The 21825-nt window shown below is 52.0% G+C and overlaps 1 protein-coding gene across 4 annotated transcripts in view; it reads left to right on the top strand.

Annotated features, from left to right (window-relative positions):
* The first annotated feature begins 15389 nt into the window (after positions 1–15389).
* SH3BP4 (SH3 domain binding protein 4) overlaps positions 15390–21825 on the top strand; it is an 83336-nt gene continuing 76900 nt past the window's right edge. For all 4 annotated transcript variants that reach the window (XM_049101067.1, XM_049101066.1, XM_025463525.3 and 1 more), the window contains exon 1: positions 15390–15578. The gene's annotated coding sequence lies outside the window, so the exon portion shown is untranslated. The remainder of the gene's footprint in view (positions 15579–21825) is intronic.

The raw sequence follows: 21825 nt of genomic DNA on the forward strand, positions 1-21825 counted from the left end.
TTGCATAAAGCTGGAGAACCGGCAAATAATCCACAGTTTCTAGGAATTGGCTCCATTAGTGCCTCCATTAGGCAGAGCATTGACCAAAAGGTGGCAAGAGGAAAGCTTCCAGCTTGATTGAAAAGTTATATATTTTGACTGGAATGTTCATTTTGCAACTGTCAAGCTCATGAAACCCAACACTTAGGATCTGAGCACTACATTCCACTGTAAATTTTTCCAGAAGATACTAAGCTATATTTTTAGGGATGCACAAGTCAAAACAGAGAAGAGTTCATCACAGAATGAGGGTAGCCCATGTGCTAGAGGGGAGGTAAAGAGCTGTGCTGGGCAAGACACATATTTGGGGGGCAGCTGGGTGGCTCAGTCGGTAAAGCATCTGCCTTTAGGTCCGGTTGTGATCTCAGGGTCCTGGGATCGAGCCCTGTATTGGGCTCCCTGTTCAGCGGGGAGTCAGTTTTTCCCTCTATCCCTCCCCTTTGCTCTGCTGTTCCTCCCTCTCTCAAATGAGTAAATAAAATCTTAAAAAACAAACCACAAAAGACACATTTGGGGGCCTTGGAATCCTGGAGCATCCTCCATTCCCCACCTTGGACAGGATTTTTGGTTTCATCATCATTTTAAAACACATATTCACATTTTATGTTGTTTTCTATATGTAGGTTACGTTTGATAATTTTAGACAATTTTTAAAAACTATAGTGGCTAACGCTCCAGTTCTTAGAGGTCCTGCATCTACTTCCACAACTCACACACTTCAGCAACACTGCCATCCCCTCTTACTGCTTACTCACTTCCTTGTACATTTTAACAGGAAGCCGATTAGCCACTAGCTTTTTGTTTCTTGTACTTTACCCTGCAACACCCTCAGGGTTTTAGATTTTCATCAAGTAGTTTATCACAGTATTTTCTTAAAGAGTTCCCTAAGAAAATCTAGGCGTTAGGTTAATACAATTGACACATTCCCTCACATATGAACACCAGTAGACAGGTAGATGGTGGGGGGGGGAGTAGATGGAGACAAATATAGACATTCCTTAAGGATACTGCATTTTCAGGATTCCAGGATAATACAATCCTAATTATTTCACTCTGTTAACTCCCAGTTTCTATGGCGATGTACTACCCCCAGCCATAACTGCCTTTTCCTGAGATCCCTTATAATTGGACTATGACATTTGGTATCAAATCCGTGATACACTGCTGACTGAATAGTACATCATCTTGACAATGGCTTTTATGGCGAAGTGCAAATGGCTATGCATTCAGATTGTACATCACACACACTTGTAGGGTGTTAAATACTCAGAAAATGGACGTGCTTGTTAGCACTCTCCGGAGCTCAGAGCTGTCCTCGGGAGAACAGAGATGGGTATAAGCAGCCTCCATCTCCAAGTCCAGTTTAGAGGCAGATTCCTGGAAGTACCAGGGGACCATAATTAAAACTTGCTTCCCGGCATAACCCAAAATCATAGTTTGTTACTAGTACATCAAGATTCGAAAACACGATGTTACGTTCAGCCTATTTTAGGACACAAAGTATGAGGAATCATGAGCATATCTACATGTTCCTGATTTCTTTCCATCTCTCTAGAAATTGCATTCATCTATATGTTTTTGATCCCTGAGGAATTAAACAAGAAAACAAGAAAAAGCACGAAGCATAGGTCTCCGCATCTGAAAGCAACCTCGGGACTTGTCAAAGCTAGTCCCCTGGGACTGAGCTGGGCACACGGAGGACTGGGTTCCGGAGGGTCAGGCCAGATTTGGGAGGCCGTTCTAGCACAACACAATCTGCCATTCTCTGCAGAAATACCTTTGAGGTCCAGGTGGGAAGAGAGCCCCAGCACGGTTGACTTAAGAAAGCAGCCCTTGTTTCATTCAGCATTCACGGGCCAGGTCGGCCCCGTCTGCCTGGCCTTCCGTATCAAGGCCTAGAGGCACAGGCAAGCGAAGAGCCCATCATCCCAATGGTGCATCTTACAGTGAAACCCCATGGCTCCCTGTTGTTTAGAGACAAACCAAGAAAGACAGAGAACAGAGCTGCTTGGGGTGAGCCAATAAGGAGCCATTGAGTAGAGGAGGGCGGTGTGGAGGGCCCAGTCCCCCCACTGCCCTGTGAACCATGAACACAACATCATCCCAGTGGGCCAGGCTTCAAACAACAAAAGCAACAACACATCTCCACCATCCTGGCCCTGTCCTATGGTCCATTCTCTGAGCACGAGGGCATGCTCTCGGCACCCCAGCTCCGGGCATGAGTCCTGTCTGTATAAAGAGTAGTGATGGTACTGACCTTTGCCTGAAATGTTTTCAGCACCCCAGGTGTGACTCCACACTCTCGATTATGACATTTGTGAGGGGCTGAAGTGTATCCCGTCAAAATGCAGACATTGAATCCTGAGTACCACAGAACAGGAGGATGAACCCCCACCCACCCCACCCCCCGCTGAGAGCTCTATGAATATAGGATCTTAAAATCTGTTCTATCGCTCTGAGAGCAGCACATTGAATCAAAATTTACCAGAACTCTACTCCGGGTAGGCACAGTTTTTGGCCCACGAGAGGGGTACACTTCGTAAAAGACGTAGTCCTTATAATTGAAAAGATGAAGAACAATGATGCAAAAAATTGAATAATTAAATTTCTGAGTAACAGCTAAAGGTAGCAGCCGGGTAGACAGTATCCAAGTTTGCAGTTCAAGAACAATCTCCAGGTGACTTGAAAGAGAAAATTGCTATGGGAAGAATATCAAGTTTTAGAACAACTCCCCCAGACCTCGAAGAAACCTATTTTTCAGAGAATGAATAATTAGGACCAAAAGGTTAGGTGATCAGTTTCACAAAATTTTGGTGACACCAAGCCATTATTGGGAATTTGGTAAATTATGACATTTCTGTACCTGGACACAGCGTTGGTTTCTATGTTTTTAACCAACGCTCAACTCAGAGAATAGAGATGACCCAATTTGTGGATTTCTATTATAAATAGTAGGTTCCGGTTTTTCTTCTATGGCCACGTTGGGACTGTTCCCTGTGACTAGCTAGGGCTGGCTCAGCCCAAGAGGAATGAGCACTCAGCGTTAATGCCCACCTAAGAAAATACAACTGGGTGAGACAATTGGTTAGAGACACACGGAGACACACCCCAACGCTAAGAGTAAAGGCCATTAAGTTTCGTGCCCCTTTTGCATTATCCTTTCATTACCTCCCCCATCAGCACAAATGTCTTAGATTTATAAAGTACATCAAAACTACTATGCAAGCATGAGTCTTACAATAAACTATCTCCTTAGCTCTGCTGAGAGGTTTCCATATCCCAATCCGACATCAAGTGCTTTTCCCAGAACTGCCTCTTTCACTTCAGGGAGAAAGGAATGAGCTGGAAGCATTGTTGGAAAACAAGTGACATAATGCAAGCCTTCTCGAGCTTGACTCCCCGGGTTACACTTGACCAGATGATGCTCACAGGCGTGACACAGCCCGGGGGCTTTGCAGGGGCAAAGGAGCAAGCCACTGCTTGCTGGTTGTCACTTCAATTCTTCTCTTTTTTCCAATCAAGCAGAACAGACGCCAGTGAGCGAGGATGCCGTCCTGGAGGAAGTAGCTCGAATTTATTTTGAAGTAAATCATTAACCAACTTCGGTCCTTTACGTATTGGTAGTCACAAATTACTTGGGGTACATCAAAGGTGTACGAACTCCCAGTGGGTTGCAACACCCCCAGTGGAAAGAGCCAACGTAGAGCATGGAATAAAACAACCCCCATCATGTGAAGTAACACACTCCAAAGAGAAGACAGGAGTGGCATCTGTTTTGCGAACAACCGCATCCTCAAAACTTCAGTGCAAAGCCTCGGAGAGTTGGAGGTAGGCACGCTTTAAGAGGACCCATTCTCTGTTATGAATAAAGTGCTGACGGCACCAGTTACGGAGGGTTGCAGTTTTCACACCAAAAATCAGAATACACCTGCTACACGCAGCCAGCAAACAAAGTATTAAAATTACAAACGGTCCTATAAGGTCTTAGAGAGGTCATGAAGCCAGACAAAGGAAGGGACAGGTTGTTTGGCCCATATGGGGACGAGAGGCAGCGAGGCCCTGAGGAACTGCCCTCGCCGTGTGAGCATGTGGAGTGCGCGCTGTGTGTCCTGGTGTCCAGCGCGGCCACTTTGGGTTGTGCGCACAGGCCGCAGCTGTGATCCAAGAATAGGAATCTCCATCTGTGATTTCCAGGTGCTTCTCTGTGGGACTCCGAGGAGGGCCCCTCCTGCAGATGTTTGCACGCATCTATTCTTGGGTCAGCATTTCTCAACATAAGAACCACCGCACAACCCATGACAGAACCGGATCTCCTCATAAAATAGCCGGGATGCCGATGTGCCAAACAAACTTTCATCACCCTCGTGAAAACCGTTCCAGGCCTGTGAAGTGATGCGGCCCTCATTTTCTCCTGGCAATTTTCTAAACTGAACTATGCAAGAGAGTTCCTGAAAAGTAAATATTTAGGAGGCACGTTCGGTGATAAAAATACTCCATTAATAAATATTTAGGGGAGTGGAAGTGTTTCTGTAAATGGTACCAAGACGAGGAATTTTTACAGCAAGAGGAAACAGGTCTTCGGTTAGTAATGAGTGGTGATGAGCCTATTTTCATTCTTTTTTTTGGGGGGGGGGGAGGGAATCCAAAGTTATTCGACAAGGTTGAAGAAACTCCAAAATTTAGGAAACTGAAATGTATGCAAAGGTAAACCTCTGGGAGGCAAAACAAAGGGAGACGGACAAACTGAAAGGCAGTGGGAGGGTTTTGAGGAGTGGAGATGTTCCAGTATGATCTCTGGAGAAGATGGCCAAATGGCACACACACACACACACACACACACACACACATACACACACAGTTGTGTTTCATCATTTCATACTAGTTTTCAAAATATATTTAAAGGAGCAAATTTTTGGAAGCTGCCTTGCATTATCTGGTGCTGTTACACGACACAAGAAGGTTCCTGATGATTATGCCACCACCCGCATGTTCTTTCATTCAACCAGGAGTGATGAATGTGAGACAGCGTGGGAGGAGGTGTGATACAGACCACGCGAGTGCAGGCTTTGCCCTCCTGGGCGTGGAGACAGAGGGAACACACCCGGGCCTGGAGTTACAATCTGAGCCTCGCGGGGGAAGTAGCAGGGTATCTCCCTTCTCCGGGACAGAGGGACCCTGGCAGACCACCCCTCCTGGTGTGCCCGGGACAGTCCAGTCCCAGCCTCGAACCAGAAGTCCCCGGGGCTGACCTCCAGTCCCCTGGAGATGCGTTTCACCTCCAACGATGATGCTAACACACCCCGCCTCCCTTTCCAGCTGTCTCCTAGCTGGAGGTGCACATTTATTTGCCTCCACTTGTCCCTTGTTCACGTTTTAGGCCTGCCCTTTGGGAGGAGTATATCACTGGATTTTGGGGGTTTTTAAATCCAATTTCTTTTCCTTTTACTTAGAAAATGAACCCATTAGTACTCGTCGTCATCATTTCTTTCTATTGGGTGTTGTTTCTGCATCTTGTTTTATGTTCTCTGATCGTTTGTTTTCTGATCGTTTGCCTTCTATTCTATTTTGCTTGGGTAGGGGTGTTCCTCCCTTTTTTCTGTTGCTGTACAGAAGACTTGTTCGTGATTTATAGGGCAAATAGCCTTTTAATTCCGTGAATTGTTCCATCCTGGAGCTTAAAAATGCATTCTTAACCTTAAGGGAAACTGGCCCTCGAATTCAGCAAGAAAGCAGGCGTTGTAATGTCCTCAGGGGGAGACAGTGGGTTTGTTTTAAAAATGGCCTCGCTTTATCTCAATATGTTTAACTCTGCTCACTGCCTGCTCTTCCCAGCCACGATTTCCTCAGCTTTGAGGGCTCCTCGAGGGCGATTTGTATTTGAATGCCCTATTTTTTTCATTATTGGCTTTGGTCCATGTCCAGTCTGGACTCTTGTCTCGGAAATGCCATGGTCCATAATCCCAAGAGCCGTCCCCCACAGGGTTGTTTTTCTCTTCCTTCCAGTCAGCTCGGCTGCGACCACAAACACCACAGACATGACTTCTCACAGTTCCGGGGAGCTGGGAGTCCTCAATGGCCTGGCTGGGTCCCCTCTAGTGAGAGCCTTCATCTGGGTTTGCAGCCTGCCCCTGTCCTCTGTGTCTTCATGTGGTGGGGAGCAGAGAGGCAAGGGAGCTCCCCCAGGGCTTCCCACTCAGCCACTAATCCCACCAGGAGAGCTCCACCCTCATGACCTAACTACCGCCCAAAGGCCCCACCTCCAAACACTGTCACGCGGCAGTGAGGGGTTATGATTTCAACATACAAATTTTGGGAAGACACAAACATATACTTACGTCCTCCTCTATCAGACAATGGGCTGTGGTCCTATTTGCTTCTATCAGCACTCTCCCTGGCAGAAAACAGATATTTACTGAAGCCAATTTTCTCAGGATACCACTTAATGGGAACCAGGAGCAGTGGAAGTGATGAGGCAAGAGGAGAATCTCTTCCAGACTTGACCTCAGACAGATGAATGGCTAAAGACTGAAGAAAGAGAGAGAGGTAGAGCCACTGTGGTATCTCCCATCACCCCACCTTTATGGCCACACCGTGCATCCAGCTCTGAAATGGTACTCTCCAGACTGCCATCCAGGCTGCGCCCTCTCATTTATCTGAATGCACCCCAAACCAGCATACAGCAAGTTGGAAAAAAAAAAAAAAAAAAGAAGTGGTCACCCTCTAGCTATCATCCTCTTTGTCTTCACACATTCATCGCCAAGTTCTTGAGAAAGTCCTGAATGCTGGTCATCCATTGTCACCTCCCACACCCTGCCCAGGCCCCTGCAGAGTGCCCACTGCCCCACTGCCCCTCCGCCAAGGCTATTGCTAAAGTGATCCATTTTCCTACTGCCAATCCAGTGGACGCTTTCCTGAGTTTATCTTTTTAGCCATGTTGACCCCTTTACCTATGCATTTACTTTCTCAAGCAGCTGCAGAAACAGTTAGACAAAGAGACAAAGAGTTAGTCCTGGAGACAGATGGGAGAGCTGTCTCCATCACCTTAGAATCTGGAACATGCTTCCCAGGGTACAAGGGCTAGGATGGTCTTTCACCGCACAGTATAGTGTTATACATTTTTAGTACGCTTCAGTTCTGGATCCATATTTTGAGAACAGTGCTTTTGCTCCTGTCAAAAAGAACCCCTCACATTTTACAATCCAGAAACAGAAGGCTCCTCTCCCTCAGGCGAGAAGAGTTCAGATTCTGATGCTCAGACAGGAAAACAAGGTGGCCCCATTGATCCTCTTGCCAAGTGGATCCTCTCTGAACATGCTCAGTTAGCTGGAGGCGGAGCAGGGTTATCTCTGCAGGCTAACTGCCACCTGTCCTATGACCTTCTCGAACCCTAACGGGGTCTCGGGGTCTCGGGGCCTCATCCTGGGAGACCAGCTGGAGCCCCTCAGGCTGATACAATGACTAATCAGTTTAAAGGGAGGCCACTGGAGAGAGGTCACCCCAAGGCCAAACCCAGAGCGGCCACCTCCTGACATTGTCCCCTCCTCCTGTGTAATGGCTGCAGTGGATGCTTGACACTCTGCTGACCAGAGCAGAAGGCCTGCCTGACAGCTTCTGGATTCATCTCTAGGACTGAGCTGTCAGCTTGCAGATAAGCAGTGAGGTCTGTTAGCAGCCAGGGAAGAATGAATCATGAGGGAAAGACCCAGACTGTCTTAGAGTCACACCAAACATGACCTCCCCTTGATGCCAAGTGGACTAGAGAAACAGGTCTCCGGGCACTGAACAGAGGCTGGAAATTCAGATTCTGGATTGTGGCCCACCTACAGCCGGGTTCTACCTCTGTTCTAGCTGTGGTCTTATCTGAGTCATTCAAATTCTCTGAGCCTTCTTTCTGTATTAACCATGTCTTTTATTTTCTGCATTCTGATGCTTTGACATTTCTATCCTCAAGATAGTGAACATGCTTGCCTGCAAGCACATTTTCCAATCAACCCAGAGCTCATACTCATCAACATCCTTTACCAGGCTATCCAGTGGCCCTGATCACCTCACAGCCAGGGACCAGACGGCTGGGGACAGCCCTTCACCCCAGAGCCTGCTGCAGTTATTCAAAATAGCTGATCCCAAGACTGCTTGTCCTGTCTTGCCCCTTCCTTCCTGCTGTTTGCCCACATCTCCCCACTTCCTCTGCCTCCCAACCCTGGTGCTTCCCCACATGGCCCTGTGTGCCATGCCTCTTGTCTCTAGGGAACCGTATGATAAACTGCTTCCTTCGTGACAGTCCCTTCCATGTCCGTGTGTCTTACTATGCCTGATAGAAACAAATCCTGGGCATTTTTAAAAACAGTTCCCATAACTTTGAAGTGGGGATGCTGAGGATTATGCCCACTTCAGAGAGTGTCTACGGAGATTGCGTATAGTTATGCACCTAAGGTACTTGGCACAAGGTCCCTGCCAGGACCCAATAAATGGTGATGATGATTATCATCATTATCACCTGGAAATTTCTATATCTCAGGGGGAGGGGGGAAAGGGGAACAGGAGGCGGAGGAGGGAAGGGGAGAAGGGAAAGAGGAAGAGGGAGAGGAGGAAGGGAGAAGGAGAAGAGGGAAGAGGGAAGAAAGGAAGGGGGAAAAGGGAAAGGAGGAAGGAGGGAAGGGGAGGAGGGAGGGGGAAGAGGGAGGAGGAGGGGAGGGTATGGGGGAGGAGGGAAGGGGAGGAGGGAGAGAGAGAGAGAGAGAGACAAAGGGAGAAGAATCTCCTTCCTAACATCTTATACATAGAAAAACCCGCTCCACCAGTAGACATAACAGCAAAACAGAAGAAAAGCTTGGAGGCCTTGCTAAGGAATCTCTGTCCACATCACCGCTCTGTCATTAGGAAGAGATTCAAATGCCACCTATGGCCATCTGTCTTCCATATAAATTTAAAAATTTATGTTGGTAGTTAGATTTTATATATATTCGCCCTCTCTTACAAGTCATTGCAATAAATGATTTGTAAATAATGATTTCTTCCTGTAAGGCTGTAGATACCTAGGAGTCTAAGGGTCCCCCAGACTCTCCTTCCCACAGCATGGACTCACCTGCAAACCTCCTAGGAGTCTCTCCTAACTGGCTCTGAACAGGAGGGTTAAGCCTTGTGCTTCGTGGTGAGGGCACTGCAAAAAGGAATTGGCAGTCCCTACCCAGCATTTTGATGGCTTTCGCAGGTTCTGGAAATTCTAACCCCAATTTAAACCCAGATTTAAGTACAATTTAAACCTATGTTGCCATGACTAGCAGTAACTGATTTTTTTTTTTTTTTTTTTTTGTAAAGAAATAAAGCTACTCACCACAGGCCATGTAGAAAAGCCATGTGCACACTGGAGAATAGGTCCAGGTAAATATCAGACCTCAGGGCAGATTTTTTTTGCTGTTCATGCTCTTTCCTTCCCACAAAATTGGCCATGGGTTGCAAAACTGTCATCGCTCCCGTCTATTCCCAAACTGACTGAGCACTTTTATTAAATTCTCACAGTTTGACATTGAAATTCTCCCCGTGGGGAGGCCTGGCCTTGAGCACTTGGGGTTCCAGGCCCCGCAGGACTCCCCACAGGGTTGGAGCTGACCCGCAGGTAGGGCCCACAGACACATCCTGCCCATGCCACACGCGGCAAGGTGCACCCTCCCTGCCCACAGCCCCCGAGGCCTCCAAGCTTGGCACCGGAGACCCGCCTGGGATGCCGCCCCTCCTCCTGTTTCTATGCCTGAAACAATAACACTCAGCCTTTGCCATCTAGCCATGAGGATGCCCACCCCACCTGCACCTAGGCTAGGTCAGGTGGCAGTCCTGGCACTTACTTGACTACTAAACACTCTATAGCCCGATTGCTTCTTCCCCAGCTGGGTGCTTAGAAGGATCGAGAATGGACTCATTTTTTTTTATCCCCAGCGTCTAGCATACCACCTGATAGACAGGAAGCATTCCAGACATAATTGTTAAATGAGTAACTGAATAAAGGACTGAGAAAATGAATATTCATTTAGAAGTATTTCTAGAAGTTTCCTGAAAGTCACAAAATTCCCTATTTTGTCTGCATCCCTCCTGGATGCTATGTGAGAGAATCGTGTGCTCCCGTGATGCTCTAGTTATGCCCCCCGCCTATATGGATTAATTAAGGACAACCAGCAAGATGGAATGCTTGGTGTCTCAGCCTCTCAGGGTTGCAAGGATGGAGGCTTCCCAGAACGGCAAACGGGTCACCCAACATTTTCTGACAACAGACACTCTCTCTTGTAAAGCTAATGCCTTATAGAATTCTTGGCAAAGCAACTTTGTCCGAGCTGCTCCGGGATCTGCAGAGGATGGAGCAGCATCTGAACACCCCACATTCCTACATAGGCAATGGGCTTTGCAGGCCCAGCCCCCAGGATCTGTCCATCCTCAGTGGTCCCTGTTCTTTACTTCACTTCCTCACCCCATGGAGGGGGTACATTTCAGTTTCCTGAAATTTTTCTGACCTCGGAGTCTTCACATATGCTGTTCCTGCTGCCTGGCTGCCGTACATAAGGCAGGCATCTCCTTGCTCAGACCCTGGTGCTTGCCCTTTGAGCATGTACCACCAGCAGGCTGGCCCCCCTCCTGCCTCAAATCACCGCCGCACTCTGGGCCCCAAGACAGTGGAGGCGATTCCATCTCTCCCGGTCTCATAGTGTCAGGGCCTGGCACACAGTAGCGGTCAATAAATACCTCTCAAATGCACAAATCTCATTCCTTAGGCTTATGTATCATGCAAGGCCCACCTCCTCCCTCAACTTACATCCACAGAAGGCATTTATCCAGGCTACGGTTTTTATATTCTGAGTCACAGACGACAAATAATGAAATTTCATCCAGGCACATTGATGATTCAGTGTGTTTGATGGAGCCCACTGAAAAGCTACCCTATGCTCTATGCTCTCCTTTTCTCCCGTAGCTGTGTCTTGTACCTTTTTATTCTATCTTGCTCTCATCATGGGCATTTGGGTCATTACTAATGTCGCACTTCACCAAAAGAACGGTATTCTTTTTATCTCCTCGTTGAGAATGCTCTGGTCCACAGACAGATACTCTCATGATGGGTCTACATGTGATTTCAGAGTCGTTGCACCCTCCTGGGAAGGGTGTTTTACAGGTGGTCACAATGCCATCACACGAGCAGGCTTTGGCAGAGTTCAGGACAGCAAGGAGCTTTCTCGTTTGAGCTGCCTATCTCTGGGCCCGCTGTGTCTATTTTGAAAAGTCCGTGGCATGACTCTTTGGTGGTGGCAGCTGGGATGCATCCAGCTTAACCTATTGCTTGTCGAAATAACAGAGGTGCGGGGCACCTGGGCGGCTCATGGGTTGAACGTCTGCTTTGGCTCAGGTCCTGATCCTGTGAGTATCAGGCTCCCTGCATGGAGCCTGCTTCTCCCTCTGCCTGTGTCTCTGCCTCTTTCTCTGCGTCTCTTACGAATAAATAATAAAACCATTAAAAAAAAAAAAAGAAAAGAAAAGCAGAGGTGCATGCTTCAGTCCAAACCCATCCCACTCCCTTCCTCTAACCTACCTGCCTATTTTACCTTCCTACGTATGAGAGACCTAACATGGCATTTTTCCTGCACACGGAGTGCACGCCCTTATAAAGGAGCCCACACTCAGAGAGAAACCTGGCAGGTGACCCTCCTTTTGTAAAGTTTGAAGTTCACATTCTGGGACGGTCCCTTCAACCCTTTCCCCTTGGAGCAACGTGGTTGCCCCCTCCATAACTACAGTGGCTTGAAAAAAAGGTATTTCTGCGTACAGCTGATGCAAAACTAGGATAATTCTTTCATGTTCTATGTGAATCACAGAACAAGTTGTAAGTCTGTATAGGCAATAATGACAATGGCGTATGTATCTAGATGATTTTTGCAGCACACCGAGCAATCTGCACGCATTGTCTCACTTAGTTCTTGCTAGCAGGCATTGCCGTCACTGTCAGAGAGGACACACCCAGCCATGGGGTAGACATGGCGTTGGACCACAGGCAGCCTTCGTTCAGCGCCCATTACAGCCAGTCTGTCTCTCTCAATGCGTGTGAGCATGTGTCCCCACGTATGGGAGTGTATGTATACAGACATACATGTGAGATAGACACCTGTACAAACACATACGAGATGCGTAAGATAGATACACGTACACACAGATAAGATAGATTCATGTAAAAACAGGCTGACACACCTGTAAATGCTTAGGAAAAGTGTCTGAATGGACACATGATAACACGCCGTTTGCCGTGGAGTCTCGGGAGAGGGTATAAAATTGGGGATTGATGCCCCTGGTTCCACCACACACCTCTCTAATTATTTGTAACCTTTGAAACAAACATGCATTAGTTCTGTACCTAAAAAAAACAAGTTATTGATTTTGCTGTGCGTGTTCCCACTAGAAATGCTTACCGAGTAACTGAATGTTATGAATATCTTACGGTTTTTTTCTTCTCTTTTTGTGTTTGGAAGGGCAAGTAATAAAAACTGGTGGAATGAGAAAGCATACATTCAACAGGAAGCAGCGCCTTGAGACCTCCTTGCCCTCCAGAACATGCAAGACGAACGATCCGCACACAACCTCCACCGAAACGTGTAATGTTGACACCCAGCAACAAGGCTCGAGAGCAATCCAAGCTATTGCAGTGACAGCATGGGTAGCATGTTCACGCCTTTGCTGCCACTGCCTTCAGACATTCGGACCTCTGGGAATTCCTCTCCTAGGATGTGGAGTGGTCTAAAGATGCTGATAGCACCATGAAAGCAAGTACCTTGGCACAGGTATGGACACCATCAGGCAGGCTCTCTGTAGGCCCCCAGGCAAAATGCCCAGGTATTTGGTTGTTTTTTTTTTTTTTTTTTTTTTTCACACACTGTCTCTTGCATGTCTGCAGCACTTTGTTCTTTGTGATTTTATTGTCTCTTTCTTAACCGCTCAATGAACTCAGCTTCTCCCAGACTGAACTCTGGCTTTCGTATTTTATTATTTTTGTGTGTTGCTCTTGCTCCCCGTACTAGCAACAGAGCTTTTCATGCTTTGGACCATTTGTGGCTTCTCTGGGCATTGTCTTTTCACACCTTTTGCTTATTTTCCAATTTTCTACTGCTCTGTCTTTTCCAATGCATTACAGACATTTTTTTACACAGTAAGGATGTCATTTGGAATAGTGGTAATAACAGTAGCTACAACTTATTGAATGCTAATCTGCACTAATCTGCTAAATGCTTCACACACAGCATTGAATTTTCATACTCACTTAGGAAACTGAGTCACAGAGGTAAACTAACTCACCAGAGTTTGAAGCCTAGCAGGCTGGCTCCTGGGTCAGTGCTCCTCACATGTCCCTCTACCATTGAGAGCCCCCATCATGCCCCCTAGATGTCCTCTTCCTCTCTGAGGCTTCTCTACGTGTCCTTTCAGGGTGACTGCCTCCTTTCAAAGCCTGCAGCATACCTTCTAGGGCTAAATGTATTCCATTTGCAGGAATTCAATTGCCTACACCTAAATCAGAACACGGATTCCACCCTTCTTGAACCATGTCTATCTTCCTTTGTCTCCTGAAAATAGAACACGGACTGCAAATCAGGAAAACCAAATTCCTTAGATAAAGGGAGCTCTCCAAGACAGAGGGAGCAGCAAAGGCTTGGGATTCCGAACACTCATGGGAATTTAGATTCACATGCCCCGTGAGATCATAATACAACCCATAAGGCCTAAAGTCACCTATAAAATGAGAAGAATGATGATATCTGCCTTGCTAGGTAATGGTGAGAAACGACTCCAGGGATGTCCAGCTCTGGACCTGGATCAATGAATGAGAGCTCTTGTCCCAGGAAAGACCCCCGTGCTTGCTCCAGGTTCCTGGACTGTAGGGGGCCTTCAGTCCTTCAGGGGGAACCCCCACCCCCACCCGCTGGCAGTCAGGCAGCTGGCAGTCCCCCCAGGTGGTTAGAGCCCAACCTCCAGAGTGGCCTCAGGTCAAATTCTGGTTCTACTACTTTCTTGCTGTCAAATCAGCCCTCAGTCCATTCATGTGTGAAATGCACTAAAAGAGTAGCCGAGTTCGGGATTTTTTGAGGATTAAGTGTATCATTCCGTGGAAAGTGCTTGCCTCCCAGTAAATGGTTGTTCAATTTACTGAGCATTTATTGAGCATCTACTGAGGGCTGACGAGGTGCCTGGCATGGGGACACAAGCCAGACTGCGCGTAAATGGTTATGATGCTATGCAGGCCGCTTGCACCCCGCTCAGCAGGAAGTTCTCCTTCTTTGCCATGTTGCATGTGACCGCCTTTCTTCTCGCCTTACTGTCCAACTTTGCGCCGGCCCCCGCGGCCCCGCACCTGCCCTCCTTCCACCGTCCTTGACAAGAGTGTTAGAAGCAGGAGTGCCACACCGCCCTCCGCGACCTGGCCGGCGCTCCCGGGGCCGCACCTCACCCCGGGGTTCCCGTTCGGAGTTCCCAGAGAAGAGGTGCGAGGAGCACAGGAGCGCGACCCAAAGGTAACGATGAAGCTGCCGCATCTCGATCTGCGTGGTTCCGGGGACCACGACCCCGGGGGCGCCTGGCGGCCGGGACCCCATCCCCCTGGCTGGCGTCGGGAGGAGGAAAAGGAGGAGGCACCGAGGCGGGGTCCCAGCCCCGGGCTCCTGCAGACGCGGCGCCACCCCCTGCCTGCGCGCTCGCTCCCGGGCCCGGCCTCGCCCCTGCGCGCTCGCCCCGCCCCGGCCTCTGGGTGGTCCCAGCTCGGCCACGCCCCCTGCGCGCTCGCCCCGCCCCTGAAGCCCCGCCCCCTGCGCGCTCGCCCCGCCCCCTGTAAGCCACACCCCGCTCCAGCCTCTGGGTGGTCCCGGCTCGGCCACGCCCCCTGCCTGCTCGCCCCGCCCCCAGCCTCCGGGCAACAACGGTCCGGCCCCGCCCCCTAATTGTCCACATTCCCACCCCCGGCCCCGCCCCCCCGTCGGCGGCCTCAGCGAAGCCCCGCCCCCCGCGGCGCTAGCCCCGCCCCCTACTTATTTCCACGCCGTCTCAGCCTATCAGGCGCCTTGGCTCCTCCCCGCCCCCTCCGGCCGCGGCATCTGCCCCCGCCCCCGCCTCTGGGCCGGCCCGGCTCGGCCACGCCCCCTTCCGCGCTTGCCCCGCCCCCGAGGCTCCGCTGGCTGCCCCCTCCCGGTCCCGGCCTCCCCCGCCCCCGGTCTCCTGAGCGGCCTCGGCCCAGGCTCCGCCCGGCCCCCGAGCTCCACCCCGGCGCGGAGACCCACCCCGGTCCTCCGCCCGGGCCCCGCCCCCGCCCCCGCCCCCGCGCGCCCCGCCCCGGCGCGGGGACCACCCTCCGCCCGCGGAGGCGCGGGCTGAGCGCTCGGGGCACTCTCGGCGGTCCCGGCCGCTCGCCGCCGCCGCACGGAGGTTCGCGCGGAGATTCCCGCGGAGCCGCGCGCGCCCCCGGCCGGGCGGAGCTCCCAGACCGCGAGCAGAGCCGCAGGAGCCCGCGGGGACGCGATGCGAGCCAGGTAGGCAGGCGGCGGTCCCTCGTGCGCGCCGAGCGTTCCCCGCCGCCCGACTTCGCGGCCCCGGGTGCCCGAGCACGGCCGCCGCCCCGGGGGGCGGGGGGAGCGCCCAGGTCACGCCCGGGGCGGGCCGGGGATCCCGGAGCCCCCTCCCCCGGGTGCAGGCCCTGCGGGTGCACGCGACCCCGGGGCGCCCCCTCGCGCGGTTCCGGGGGGCACCGAGGGGCGCGCGGTCCCGGCTTAAACTTGTTGGTGACAATGCATATTTCAACTTCGGAGGTCCCGGGCTTTCGGGTGGAAATGCACCCCCCGGGGGCCGGCCGGGCCGTCCGGAGAGCGAGCAGCGGCGGGGTGCCCGCGCGGGCCGCCGGCGGGCGGAGAGGCTCGCTGTCCTCCGGGGGAGGGTTCCCGGGAAGCCCGCTCGGCGCTGCGGATTGGTGGCGGCTCCTGGCCCGGGGCCGCTCCTGCAGCGCTGGCCCTTCCCGGGCGCCGGGCGGCGCGGGAGCCGCGGGCCCTCCGGGGCGCTCAGGCCGGCGGAGCCTCCCCATCCGCGAGCAGTGGGAAGGGACGCTGGGCTGGATCCTATGCATGCTCCTTCTTGGCAAGTTAGTGCAGCAGATTTGCACCGCGCCCTTTATCAGCCATAAGTTCCAATAACTTTTGATCACAAAAGCAGTGTATGCTTTGGGTAGAAAGCGTGGTAACAGAGCGCGAGAGAGAAGCAGCAAAGCAGAAACCGTGCATGACCCCCCCACCCCTTACCAACCGACCTTTAATATTTACATTCTTGGGGTCACAGTCTCGCAGATTGAATGAGTAGGTCACAACTGCAGCCTCTCTTGCGGAAGAAATCAAAGCAATCCCTTTGTGCGACTCTCCCCTCCCCGCCCTTCCAAGCGTGGTGGTCTCTGGACACCGGAGTTTTTGGCTTTATTGGCCTGGCTCCCTTGTCAGCGGGCCACCGGTCGGTCCCCTTTCTGTGGGGCTGAGATGCCCAGAGAAGGGAGCAGTCCGCCCAGAACATGGGGTGAGACTGCACTGGCCTGGTGCCTCTCCACCTTCCCCTGTGGTTTTCGTTCCTTGCCTCGTAAAAATGAAGGTAATGATTCTCAATCTGCTTCTCGGGCCGCCATAAACATTAATGGGTGGTTTGTGAAGCGTTTTGACATTCTCGGATGGACAGCGACTGTACTTTAAGGGGCTTGGGGAGCATTTTGCTGTTCCACGTTGTTGTCGTCATCATATTAAACAGTCTACCTCCTACCTGGCCGTCCTGACCAGGAAACAGACTCCAGGAATGTCCAGCGAAGCCTGAGGAACGTTCCTGGTTCCCTGCTCTGTGCGTTCCGTCCAGTAAACAGGGCGGCGGGAGGGGTGGGGGGAGGCCTGGAGGGACAGACCACAGCCCCCCATGGGCCTCCCCCTCTGCTCTCTGCCTGCAGGCGGTCGTGGAGAGGGGAAGGGGACTCTGACGTGAGGGCAGGTCCCACTGTTGCCCGGGCCCGATGCTGGTCCATCTGCGGAATGCCAAGGCCATGCCGATCCTCGAGGGAACAGTTAGTTCTGGGAGGACTCAGAAAGTGAACAAACCTGGCTTCCGAGGGATTTGTCTTAGGGCTCACTTGTTTACTAAATGAACAATGAGCAGCTCAGATCTGCGGTGCCTGAGAAGCTTCTGTGCACTTTATTTTTTTTCCTGTTGTTCTAGAACTCGGGCACCACACTCTGCGGCCTTTAAAAACAATTACTAGGGACTCACACTATTTATTGACCTCAGGTATGCACGGCGGCCGTGGGGAGAGGCGCACACGGTGCCTTTTGTTCCCCTGGTGAAGAAACCCTGGTGGAAGAGTCTCCCGGTAGCAGGTCTGCAGGGCTCCAGTTTGTCATTTGATAGTTTCATTTTTTTTTTTATCGTTGCTCTCACCAGCACTTTGATCTGCCCAAGATCTAGTGGCTGATCACAGCTCAGAACACAGGGGGATTTCCAGAAGGACCCAGAAAGGGGGCTGGACAAGTTGCTGCTAAGTGTCCTTAACTGGGCTCTCTGCCAGTTAGCATTATGCTCTTAATTTTCTCGGTGGAGGGAGGAAGAGGGAGTCTTCCTGGATTTTCTCCTTTGCTGTTGTTTGCTAACTTGACTTCTGGTTACCCGGCAGCCTGGAAGTACTTTCCTGCGGTTGCATGAATAGACTTTTCTCTTTATTCTAATGGTTTCTCTTCTGATGATAAGGAATGCTAATGTGAATGGGGTTTATACCCTTGGGTCCTGGGAGGCCACGCCCGCATTTAAATCTTCCAATCCCAGCCCGTTGCTTGTGGGAGGAGGCCACCTGGCTTCCCTCAGCTCCTTGGCCCAAAACAAGGTTAAGAGCCGCGAAGTTCGACCCCTGCTGACCTCATCCCTGGCTCCAGGCAGACCTCTATGCTCCCTGGTGGAGGTATCAGCCTTGTTTTGTCAGAGTAGAAGCTGCTATTTTAGCTAGTGGGCCTTGGGCCAGCCATGTGGGTTTTCCTTCGCTTTGTTATTTTCAAATTCAGCACCTGAATTGGACCGTGTTGAGATTTCTCTTCTGAGAATTGGAGGCAGGCCTCTGGGATATTTTCGAAGGCTCTGGAGATGGGCACTAGGACTTCTTTGTCCTGAGGCCTTTGCCTGACGCCCTGGAACTGGGAAGGGTCACCAAACAGCTTAAGCAGACTTCACCCAGAGTGCGCGGGCCAGCTTTGCTCCTGGCCAGGAGGGGAGCCCAGGGCCATCCATCCACTGTTTACACTCAGCCCCGTGCTCCGGGCCGCCTGCCTTCCCAGCTGTTGGCACAATGGAGGCCCCACATTCCGCTGTTCCCCCTCTGGAGGAGTGACAGAAAAATAATTCACAAGTCCCCAAACACCCAGGGAACAATCCTGTTCCTTATTCAGGATCTCTCAGGAAGCCTGAGCCTGCTTTTCAGTGGGCCCTGGGGGCATCCGTGTGTTACATAACAGCACCTGATGCCATCTGGCCAAGCGTCTTAAGGGAAAGGATGTCAGTATTCAGCCCTCCGAAGGCCGGAGAATGCAGAAGGTATTTTAGAAATAAAGGGGTGGGCGGTGTGTCTCAAGGTCTCAAGGAGGGAGGGCTGACTCCATGGAGTGCACCAGCCCCCGCCCTGTCCGCCAGGTGACCTGTGCCTGCCCAGGACCGAACCATCAGTAAGCCAGTAGGACTTCAGGAAGTAGAGTGGTGTACCGAGTTCACCTAATTTGAGTTGAGATTTTGGGGTGTCTTTGGGGTAGAAAGGGGTATCATTTGCTGAGGGCTTCCAAAGCAGCAGGCCTGGCGTGCACGCTTGAAGATCCTCACAAACACCACGAGGGGGGCCTTTATCCAGGGAAGCTATGGGAAGGTGAGTAGTCCCCCAGCACAGCGGCCCAGGCAGCGCTAGAGCGGGGAATCGAACCTGCACCTGCCTGAGCCCAGAGCTCCTGCTCGCATCGCCCAGTGTGCTCTAGCTGGAGGCGCTGCTGCTTTTGGGTGGCATGAAGACGGGTGCACGAGAGGAGCAGCTGCCTGCCTCCCTTCCGTGGTTTCAGAACTGGTACTCCGAAGGCCACGAAGTCTTGAAAGCCCGGGTAAGGTCTGCACCTTCACTCCCCGGGGGGTCTGTGTCCTCGCCCTGTCTGCCGGGTGAAGGTTGGTACCTTGGGAAGCCTTGAGGTTTTGCAGTTGGGCTCAGTCCTGCAGGAGCTGCTGGGAAGTCTGTCCGGGCAGCTGAGGTCACCAGAATAAGAGAAAGATTACGGGAAGCCTCTCAAGTAAGCGTAAGATAAGGATTCCAACCTTCCACTTCACAGTCAAATAAATGACACACTCATGAGATTATTCTTATCTGCTCATTAAAAGCTCAGTCTCGGGAGAAACTTCCCGTTGGTTCCTGTTAGCCTCACTCTTCTGAGCAAATTGAAAAGAATACTTCCTGTGGAAGGACTTTTGTGGTTCCAGATTCTTGTGATTCATCATCTCCTCTCTCCCTCTCCCTCCTTCCCCGGTCTGTGGGACTGAGGGAAACCCTGCCCCATCCGTGGGAACACGGAAGCCTGGTCTGGCCCCAGGCCTGGAGGGAATACAGGGTCCTTCCCTGGCTTCTCAGCGTAGGGGCCCCCTGCACCTGTGATCTGCTGGTAAACCCGCTCGGAGGGAACGAACACGGACCTTGACTGTGGCACCTGCTGGTTTCGGAGGTCCCGCGTAAACCTCCCCACTGAGGCCTACTTGAAGCTCCCAGGGCTGGTGCGGGCAGCAGCACTGAGTGTTGAACCACCGATGAGCGGGGAGAGCTGCCTGCAGGTCACCTTTCATGGCCCTGAGGCCACCAGCCGGCCTCCTTACGGAATAGGCCAGTCGGTCGCCCGGCGTCTGTGGGTACCGTGTCTGCCCGGCAGCTGGGTGGGGAGAGGGTCGGGTGTCATTGGGTGCCCTGATTTGGCCACCTTCGGCACATACTACATGTTGAAATCACCTGGGGAGATTTTTTTTTTTTAAATCCACCTTTGCCAGCGTGATCCTCAGTGGAGTGCAAATCTCTGAGGCTGGGGCCCAGACATGGACACTTTCTAAAAACTCCCCTTGAGAATCCGCGTTCTAAGATGTATCCGGGGTTGCTCGACGCGGAGGTGAGGAATCTGTAGGCAGGAAACGGGAGATGTGGTTTGGGACTAGACACGGTCAGCCCTATGAGTTGCAACTTTCCCCTGAGGAGCCAGGGAAGGTTTTTAGGGCTAGGTTGTTGGGAAGGCAGGCAGAGGCCCAGATCTTGCCAGTTGCCAGTTGGAGACCTTGCTCCATTGGCCTTTCTGTCCAGGCGTGGTGTGCAGCACACTTGTACTGCCTCAGTTGCCCTTGCTGGTCTAGAACAGAGAAGGGTCTTGGTGGAAGGAGGGGTTCAGGATGAAGCCTGGAGCTCTGTCCTTGGAGAGATTGCTCCTTGCGTGGGTTTGATGAGCTGATCTCCGAGGTTGAAGCACAGAGCCAGGGTCTAGAGGAGCTCCCCGGGACCACCCAAGTGAAGGAAGGAGAAACATGCTGGTTAAGGGCTTTGTAAGTCTGAGCTCGCTTGCACACATAATCTGATTATTTTCTGTTACAATTAGCAGGAAAATTATTTTAAAATGTGAGAGCTCCTTGGGAGGCAGCAAGCATGTGGCCAGGGGGGCAGGGAGTGTCCTTCAATGTCTGAGCCAGCCTCCTTAGCAGGTCTGACACTAGGAAGACGGATGCCAGGCCCCTGGGGTGCAGAATTTAAGGAGGCGTCCCTGGGGTCGTTCATAGGCAGGATCCGGGTGTCCCTGGGGTTGTTCACACGCAGGATCCCCCTTGCTGATCAGAGGAGGATCGAGAACCCTTTCAGTGGGCCGATTTGGGCCTCCTTTCCTTAGGGTTGAGCCCATGGGTGTGGAAGAGCTGTCTGGAGACCTGGGCGTGAACCGGGGGCCCTGGGAGCACGCTTCTGGCTCACCTCATGAAGTTGGAGCGGGAAGGCCAGGCCAAAGAGGAGGAGTGAAGAAGCAGCCGGAGGAGGGAAAATTTGGGGTGCTTCTCCTGAAGCAGGCAGGAGAAGGTAGGGGTGTAGAGGAAGGGGGTTGGGAGCCCCACGCAGACAGGACAGTTGTGGGGTTGATCAAAGAAGCAACGGCGGGAAGACACGGGTGGCCCACTGGGCATGGCTTGTCAGAACCGTGTGATTGGGGTGGTTGGAAGCTTCTAGAAAAAAAGAGACCATGGAGATGGACCACTGAGAAAAACGTTAGTGGTGAAAGAAATAGGGTTGTCATTTGATGGTGTTGAGACAGGAGGGACCCGGGGCGGGGTCGGAGGGCCCGGGATGCGGGGGGCCAGCCCACAGCGGGGCAGGGCAGTGAGTGCGTGAGTGGCCCCAGTTCCTGTGAGGGAAGGGGACGGATGTGGGTGGTCGTCATGGGGAAGAACAGGTTAAAAGACTTCCCCAAATGCCTTTTCAGGCTCTGTGGCTGGGGGGACAACTTGGTCCCTAAGACCCAGTTCAGGCCCCTTCTTCCGAAACCTTTCCTGCGCCCCCCGAGGCCGGGAGCTGACCGCTGCTTCCTGCATGTCCGCTGTCCCCCGAGGCCGGGCGCTGCTGGGCGCTGCTGGGCGCCGGTTACTTTCTACTGATGGCCACATCCTCCGTGCCAGACAGCACGTCCCATGGATGAGCGAATGGACAGGTGGCGACCGGGGCTGCCCAAGGTG

This window comes from Canis lupus, chromosome 25 (genome assembly GCF_003254725.2).
Source record: "Canis lupus dingo isolate Sandy chromosome 25, ASM325472v2, whole genome shotgun sequence".
Lineage (NCBI taxonomy): Eukaryota > Metazoa > Chordata > Mammalia > Carnivora > Canidae > Canis > Canis lupus.